This window comes from Carassius gibelio, chromosome B15, assembly GCF_023724105.1.
Source record: "Carassius gibelio isolate Cgi1373 ecotype wild population from Czech Republic chromosome B15, carGib1.2-hapl.c, whole genome shotgun sequence".
NCBI lineage: Eukaryota > Metazoa > Chordata > Actinopteri > Cypriniformes > Cyprinidae > Carassius > Carassius gibelio.
The window spans coordinates 24,668,009-24,677,181 of record NC_068410.1 but is presented as its reverse complement, the minus strand read 5'-3'; the positions used below and the strand labels follow the sequence as shown (position 1 = coordinate 24,677,181).

The window sequence follows — 9,173 nt, the reverse complement described above, 5'->3', positions numbered from 1 at the left end:
GTTTTAAATGTAATTATAATTCGTGAAGGGCAAGTATCATTATTAGTAACGTCTCTCGTTGTGTTCGCTATAGGGTTCTCCCTCTCGTTCACTCTCTTTTCATCCCGTTCTAACTTATATTGTATCGGATCTGCTGCGTTGCTGCTGTCTTCTGCTTTGTGCTGTGGACGTTCTCTTTCATCATCTCGTGTTCGAGATCCACCTATGGGAAGGGCATCCGTACCTGACCTCTGCAGAAGCATCCAATTGCACCAAGTCTGGCTAGACAGACAGAAGCGCGCAGCCAATGCCAGGTAAGGCCCCGCCCCCTTACCTAGGGGTATAATAATGGCTGCAGCGCTGCTATTCTCCAGTTGACATTCGCTTCTCGCGATCTCTGCATTGACACAGTTCGGTTGGATTATGCTGCTCACCTTCGTGTCTTCAGGAGGACATATCGACCGATCAGCCTCCGCCAGACGTGACTGTCGTCTTCTCAGCCTTTTTCTGCTGTGTTCTGCATTCAGAGACAGGGGTGATACGCTCTCGTCGTTCACCTGCTCCCACGGCTGCCCGCCATGGATTTTTCCGATTTCTTCTCCGGTATGTCGCTTTCAAAACCTACTGCTTCTCCGGGGAATAGCCTATCACGGGCCTGCCCGGCCGCGTGTGGAGCGCTAATCGCTGCTAAGGATCTTCACCCATTCTGCGTGGTTTGCTTGGGCCTTAAACACGCTCAAGAAGCATTGGAGAACCCGGAAAATTGCAGTAATTGCCTTATGCTGCCCAGAAAGCTTTTACGACGCCGTCTTAAAGTTGCAGCGACCCAGTGCGCCGAGCTCGGTTTTTCTGACTCAGATGGGGGACACGGTGACGACGACGCGCTACCGGGGGACTCCCGGGGCGCATCCTCACTTGTTTGGGCTGACCAGCCCAATCCCGCATTCCCCGAAGAGGACATCTTCGCGGGCAACCTCATGCTCGCCGACGGACCGGCCGGTTCCGGCGATGAGGATGATGCGGCCCTTCTCGGGGTCTCAGAGGACGAGGAGGCCATCCCGCCTCTGGCGTTCCCCAGGCTAGCGGCCACGCAGCCCTGCCTCAGTCCATCCTCCTGGAAGTGTGTGAGCGAGCGGCCGCTTGCCTCAACATTGAGTGGCCGGCTCCACAGAGCGCCACCGACCAGGAGAGGGATATTTACGACGGAAAAGTGTTGGGACCTCCTCCCGGTCCGAGGAAACAACTCTTCCCCGTCCTTCCAGCGTGCACTAAGCATATGAGGCATAATTGGAGTGACCCGCTCGAGTTCAAACACGGCCTTTCGGGGCTTGAAGTAAAAGATATGGCAGCTCATGGTATGGGTGACCCCCCGCTATCGAGCCGTCCATCGCCAGGCACCTTAACCCTGCTCAGGGCGGGCTGCTCGCTCCCCCTAAGCCGGTCTTGCCAAACAATATGGACCGTTTTTCTGCCTCAGTTCATCAGGCCGCATACAAGTCCTCGGCCTTGGCTGTCAGGGCCCTCAACGTCTACCAGGCGGAGATTTTTGACGAATTAGGGCAACAGCTAGAAAAGGGAACTCCTTCTCTACCCCTGTGGAAGGAGATCCTCACGGTGAACGACCTCGTCCTTCGTAACGCTCGGCAGGCCGTCCAAGTCTCCGGGCGCTCTATGGCGCTTTCTGTAGTGGGAAAGCGCGCGCTCTGGCTTAACCTGTCAGGCCTTCCTGACAGTGAGAAGCGGCGCATCGCGGGCGTGTCGGTTGAGCCCGGCCGGGCTCTCTTCGGTCCCGCCGTCGCATTGATGCAACAACGGTGTGACGACAAAAAGAAGGAGGACGAGGCCTTCAAATTATGTTTCCCTAGGAAGGCGGCCCCACGCCAGACAACCCCTGCGCGTTTGCCTAACATTCCAGCCATGGGACGACACTTCCACCAGGGCAAGGAAAGGCCCCGCAACAAACCCCCACAACGGCAGAATAACCCACCGCCTGCTAAGCACTGGGGAAAACCACCTAACCCTTCCCCCATCGACTCGAAATGTAAGCGGCCTGCCTGATGTTCGGTTGATGGGGACATCGAGTCCGCGTTCACGGGCCTCGAGCCCTTCGGACTCTCAAAAGACGCAGGGTCTCCCGTGGATGGATCGGTTCCTCCCCGTTCGAGGCTGCCCAGCCCATGTGTTTAATGAACGGTGTGTGTTTCCCCCTCACGTTCAGGGGGCCTGTTGTGAGGAAAAGTGCAAAAGCAGTGTTACCACACCGCATACACTCTGTTCCCCTCACCCAACCAATAAAGGCTTCGGCCCCAGTGTTTCCCCAACACAAAACACACAAAAAAACAAAAAACACATTAAAACAAACGAATCAAATGAATTCGTTACGGAGAGAGGATCTCTCTCTGCAGAGAGAGTCCATCTCCCTGTGGAGAGAGAAAATCTGTCTGAACCCCTGCATGGTGCCCCTGGTGTGTCCACTAGATGGCGCCATTGTATCACAAATAAACCAGCTGGGCTTACACAGCCCCGCTGCAGCTCGGGTGGGAATGCTCGCAAGTCACGAATGGGCTTGGCGAACTGTTTCGGCTCCCGAGTGGGTGATGCGTACTATAATGCAGGGATACAGACTGCAGTTTGCAATGAAACCCCCGCATTTCAACGGCGTTCACTCTTCACACACGGAAGAGAACGCCTCACACATTCTGAAAGAGGAAATATCCTCCCTCCTAAACAAGGGAGCGATTCAAGTGGTGCCCCCCAGTCTGATGAATCAGGGATTTTATTCTCGTTATTTCCTGGTCCCAAAAAAGGACGGCGCTCTCCGTCCTATTTTGGACCTTCGTGTGTTGAACAAACATTTGAGGAAATACAATTTCAGAATGCTGACTCATGGCTCGCTCACCTGCGCCATAAAACCGAACGACTGGTTCACATCGGTCGACCTGAAAGATGCTTTCTTCCATATAAGCATTTATCCGCCACACAGGAAGTTTCTTCGTTTTGCCTACCAAGGCACATGTGACGAATTCACAGTTCTGCCGTTTGGGCTCAGTCTGAGCACCCGGTGTTTCTGTCTGTGTGGGGAGGCGGGTTTAGCACCCATGAGAATGTCAGGTCTGAGGATTCTGACATACATAGACGATTGGCTCATCATAGCCGAATCGAAAGAGAAAGTATTGCAGGACACCTGCCGTGTGCTCACGCACATCACATCTCTCGGGTTCAGAGTGAATGTGAGCAAGAGCAATTTTACACCCAGTCAGAATGTCATTTTCCTGGGTTTGGAGTTGAACTCAGTCTCCATGCGAGCGCGTCTCTCTCAAGAGCGCGTTCTCTCTCTAATGAACTGTCTGTCGCAGTTCAGAGAGGGGGAGAAAGTACAATATCGCACATACCTCAGGCTGCAGAGTCTTATGGCTTCATCGATCCAGGTTGTACCGCTGGGACTCCTGAGAATGAGAGCGTTCATGAAATGGGTTTTGTCACTACATTTCAGCCCGACGCGCGATCTTTGCCACTCTGTAATAGTGATGCGTGCCTGCTCGGCAGCCTTGCGCCACTGGAAGAGCGCAGACTTTTACGCACAGGGAACCCCTCTGGGGACGGTTATGATGCGGAAAGTTGTGACGACAGATGCATCCTTAACAGGCTGGGGCGCCACCCAGGAGGGCAGAACGGTGAACGGTCTGTGGCTGAGCAGACTAAGTGCAGCGCACATAAATTATTTAGAGCTTATGGCCGTATGGAAAGCTCTGAATCATTTTCTGCCTCGCCTGCAGGGACATCATGTGCTCGTACGCTGCGACAATACCACGACAGTGGCTTATATCAACCGTCAGGGCGGCGTGCGCTCGTCGAAACTTCACGCTCTAGCTTACAAGCTTCTAGTGTGGAGCGGACGGGTTTTCCTGTCGTTACGCGCAACTCATGTTCCGGGCCTTCTAAACAGAGGTGCGGATCTTCTATCAAGGGGAAACCCAATCTATGGAGATTGGCGCCTTCACCCGCAGATAGTGGCTGTGTTATGGATGAGATTCGGACAGGCAACCGTAGATCTATTCGCCTCGCGCGAAAACTACCATTGTCCTATGTTCTTCTCGCACACCCGTGGCCCAGTGTGCTGCTGTATGCCTTTCCTCCCCTGTGCCTGATAATTCCTACACTGGCCAGGGTGAGAGGGCAGGGCCTGTCTCTCATTCTGATAGCACCCAGGTGGCCCAAAGCACCATGGCTGGCGGAGATAATCCCTCTGTTATATGCCGAGCCGTGGCGCCTTCCCCCCCGCACGGATCTATTGTCCCAAGCGAACAGGGAGATTTATCACCCGCACCCGGACAGGGTGGCTCTTTGGGCTTGGCCCGTGAGAGGACGAACCTAAGCGCACTTGGGCTTTCGCCGCGTGTGATTGCTACTATACAGAATGCCAGAGCCGTTTCTACGCGATCCTTGTATGGCAGTAAGTGGCGAGTGTTCGAAGGGTGGTGTGATGTGCGTGGTCTCACATCTTATCAGTGCTCAGTTCCTGATATTTTGTGTTTCCTCCAGGACCTCCTAGAAAAAGACAGGTCTTTTTCCACAATTAAGGTCTACTTGGCTGCGATTTCGGCCTGTCATGTGGGCTTTGAGGGCTCAACAGTCGGGCAGCATCCTCTAATCCGCAGATTTATGAAGGGTGCCCGTCGCCGCTTGCCAGTCATTAGGAGGACGGGTCCTGAGTGGGATCTCTCCATGGTGTTGGAGGCTCTGTCTCAATATCCTTTTGAACCTCTTGGAAGTATTTCCCTAAAGCTGCTGTCCTTCAAGACAGCTTTGCTCTTGGCCTTGGCATCAGCCAAATGTGTCAGTGAGCTACTTGCATTTTCGGTTCATCCCTCGTGCACTATATTCTCTCTTAGTAGAGATATAGTTTCCCTTAGGCCTAATCCGGCCTTCATGCCGAAGTGCTTCCCTGCGTTCACTTCGGAGGTGTTGGAGCTGTCCGCTTTTCACCCTCCACCTTTTTCCTCCCTGGAGGATGAGAGGCTAAATGCTCTGTGTCCCGTCCGTGCCTTACGGACATATATGAACAGGACCAGTGCTTTCCGGAAGAGCGACCAGCTCTTTATTTCATGGGCACCCCCTCATGGAGGGAATCCTATTTCTTAGCAACGCCTCTCACATTGGCTTGTGAATGCTATAGCTTTGGGTTATGAATCAAAGGGTATGCAGCCACCAGGGGGCATCAGAGCTCATTCCACGAGGGGCATTGACATCTCTTGGGCTTTGTTTAGGGGAGTGTCGCTAAAGGACATCTGCTCCGCTGCTAGTTGGGCTTCTCCTCATACCTTTGTGCGTTATTACCGGCTGGATGTCACCAATATCTCGGTAGCACATTCGGTTTTAGGGGTGGGGTCTGCTTAGCCCTTCCCTGCAACCCTGTTGGAAGTGACGATGGAGTGAATGGGCTCGCTGGCCATGCACATCCCTGTCACTAAGCATGTTTTTATAGTCCTTTTCTGGGTGTAATTTTATGCACATTGGTTATCGTGTGTGTGATGCAAAATGTTTTCATGTGCTGCATATGCACAGTAGTCACGAATGTGCATCAGTATTGCAGGTTCATGAGTATGGGACATGTCAGGCACCGCCTATTTGGGGCGACCGTCCTTCTCTGGCTTTCAGAACCTCACTGTGAGTGTATTGGGCAATCGGGAGCTGTCCATGTCTCTCCCATAGGTGGATCTCGAACACGAGATGATGAAAGAGAACAATAGGTTACTGTCGTAACCCCGGTTCTCTGAAACATCGAGTGGAGAGATCCACCAGCGTTGCCCTGCTTGCCACACGAGAAGAATATACTTACTGGAGAATAGCAGCGCTGCAGCCATTATTATACCCCTAGGTAAGGGGGCGGGGCCTTACCTGGCATTGGCTGCGCGCTTCTGTCTGTCTAGCCAGACTTGGTGCAATTGGATGCTTCTGCAGAGGTCAGGTACGGATGGCCTTCCCATAGGTGGATCTCTCCACTCGATGTTTCAGAGAACCGGGGTTACGACAGTAACCTATTGTTTTGCTTGCATTCCTGCAAGGGGACTGTTCGTCTGGTTCCGATTGGGTGTAGTGGCCGCTTTCTGTTTGTGTGTCAGCAAGGAGAATATGACGATCTCGTTTTATTGAGAGAATTGAATTGTTTTGTTTCTCTTCTTTTGATTTTGTTTTCGTTTTCTGTTTATACTTTTGGTTATATTGTGTTGTTTATTTGTATGTTATTTCTTCTTTATTAACGCAACTTGATTTGCTTCCTGTCTACATCTGACTTCAAGTTGCTTTGTAATTTCTTTTGAACATTTTTTGATTCTTCTAATGTTTTTCTTTATTTTGTGACATTTGATCCCTTTTTGTTTGGAGTTTTATCAGTTATTATCATTTGTTTATATTGTATGTGGAGCTAATTGTGATTTTGTTAACTTATTTTTGCTTGTCTGCAGGAGCTGGGGGTCCCACTGGTGAACGGATCTTCCCTCTTGTGGTGGTGGTTCTTCATTGCGTGCGGTGTATCACTTCAAGTGTGTGGTAGTGTGATCTGAGTGCACTTTGGTGTGTGTGTGAAGTGTGCTCTTGTAAAACCAGACTCCATTTTTGTTCCTGCCGAGGGGAGCCTCAGCCCTGCTGATATTTACTTTATTTGGTTTTCATATTTAAAATGTATTTTCTTTATTGCCCACATTCATTTTTGTAATTGTTTTTCTCCATTTAAAGTGGGGTCTCCTGCTGTCCTTCCAACATTTTTTAGTGTCTCTTTTAAAAACCATTCTTGCATTAATAAACATTTGTACTTTGATACTTCACCCACGTCTCCTGCTTACTTCCATGAGGGAACCGAACCTGTGTGCTTAATGCACTCCATTTTTGGGTTTTGAGTATTGTCCCTAGAGTTAAATTCTAGGGTGGCGTAGTCGGATTTCTTTATTGGTAAAAGGTTGGTTTCACAATTGTACTGCTCTGTCACAGATGTAAAAGATGAAATCAAAAAGATAATTCACAAAAATTGGAATAAAGCAAAAGATGAGAACAGTTACAGCAACAATTGGGAATTTACTAAATTGGCAAATATCTTAGAAAATTTAGTAGTGATGCGGCAAAAAAGAAAAAAACTGATGAAAATATTGTTATATACAAAATCACTAATCTTTTATCTAAAAAAACATGGATGATTTACTTGATTGTGAAAGAGCTGAATTGGCTGAATTACAGTGCAAATTAGACAACATATATAAACAGAAAGCAGAAGGGGCATTTATTAGATCGCGTAGAAAATGGATTGAAGAGGGTGAACAGAACTCTGCATACTTTTTCAGACTGGAAAGGCAGCAATTCAAAAATTAATGATTAATGGTAATATTAGTGATGACCCAAAACATATTGCAAAGTTTTGTGCCAAATTTTATAGTGATTTGTATACTTCTAAATTATCCCAACAACATATGAATGACTTCTTTAAATCTTTACCTAATATAAGCCAGCTGAGTGACTTAGATAAAAAAAACTTTGTGATGCCTCTATCACACTGAAAGAGATAGAGGAAGCTATTAATACTTTAAAAGCTAACAAATCTCCTGGAACAGATGGACTCAGCTCAGAATTTTACAAGCTGTTTAGTCGTAGTATAGCACCATTCTTATTAAAGGTCTATGAGGAAAGAATAGAGAAAAGACTGCTTCCAGCCACATTATGTCAAGGTTTAATAACACTTATCCCAAAATTAAATAAAGATCCCCTTTTAATAGATAACTTGCATCCAATTACATTATTAAATAATGATTATAAAATTATAGCTTTAGTTTTAGCAAAAAGATTTAAATATATTTTGCACTCCATAATTGACGAAACACAATCGGGATTTATGCAGAAAAGGCACATTTCTAATAATATACGGTTAGTTCTAGATGTGTTAGATTATTCAGATTTAATAGACAGTGATGGTTTCATTTTATTTTTGGATTATTACAAAGCTTTCGACACATTGGAAAGCATGAATTTTTATTTCAGGCTCTACAAAAAAATGGCTTTGGCGATGCTTTTTGCAGGATGGTCCAAATGCTTTACATAAACGGAAACGGCTCTATCAAATTAAGTAATGGTACTTCACCTAGATTTTTTTTTTTTTTTAAACGAGTAGTTCGGCAAGGATGTCCAGTGTCCCCTTACCTGTTTCTTATTGCAACACAGTTCCTTAGCACACATATGAACAATAGTCAATTAAAGGGTATCACAATTGGTAACACTAAAATAAAAATTAGTCAATTAGGGGATGATATATCTTTATTCTTGAATGATTCATCACAAATTAAATTGGCTTTGGGTATTCTTCAGACTTTTTCTAAAGCTTCGGGATTAACTTTAAACCTTAATAAATGTGAATTGCTTCCAATTAAAGATTGCTCTCTTACTTCTATTGAGGATATTGCTGTCAAAAATAGGGTAACATATCTTGGTATATTAATTACTAAAGATGAATGTATGTGTTCAGCAAACTTCAAACCTATTATTACCAAAACACACAAAAAAAATTAATTGTTGGTTACAAAGGGATCTGCCACTAAAAGGCAGAACACTGCTCGCTAAGGCAGAGGGTTTTTCTCATTTGGCATTCGCAGCTCAGTCTCTTTTTTTGGATAAGCCCACATCTAAATTAATTAATGAGGTTATAATAAAATTCCTATGGAAAATAAATCTCATTACTTGAGAAAATCAGTCATATTAAATGCGTGTAATAATGGTGGTCTGAACTTTATTGATTTTGATTCTCTCAACAATACAGTACATTCAAAATTAATTGGCTGAACTAATATCTAGTCCAACCATGTTCTATTTGGAATTAGTGTTTTCACAACTTGGTGGCCTTAATTTTCTCTTAATGTGTGATTATGATATATCCAAACTCCCGATTAAACTTTCCAACTTTCATCGACACGTTCTCTTAGCATGGGCACTAATTTATAAGCATAACTTTTCACCACAAAGATGTTTTATTTGGAACAATAAGAACATTTTATTCAAGAATAAGTCTTTGTTTTATGATAGTTGGTTCAGTAACGGTTTAATTTTGGTGGAGCAATCGTTTAATAAGCAAGGACTTTTGTTCAGGTATTCAGAATTTCTTTCAAAATACCAATAACCCCAAAAGATTTTGCTACAGATTTGGGAGCCATTCCCTC

The 9,173-nt window shown here is 46.4% G+C and overlaps 1 pseudogene; it reads left to right on the top strand.

Annotated features, from left to right (window-relative positions):
- The first annotated feature begins 1,434 nt into the window (after positions 1 to 1,434).
- Positions 1,435 to 4,399, top strand: LOC127973086 (uncharacterized; annotated as a pseudogene).
- The last annotated feature ends 4,774 nt before the right edge of the window (positions 4,400 to 9,173 follow it).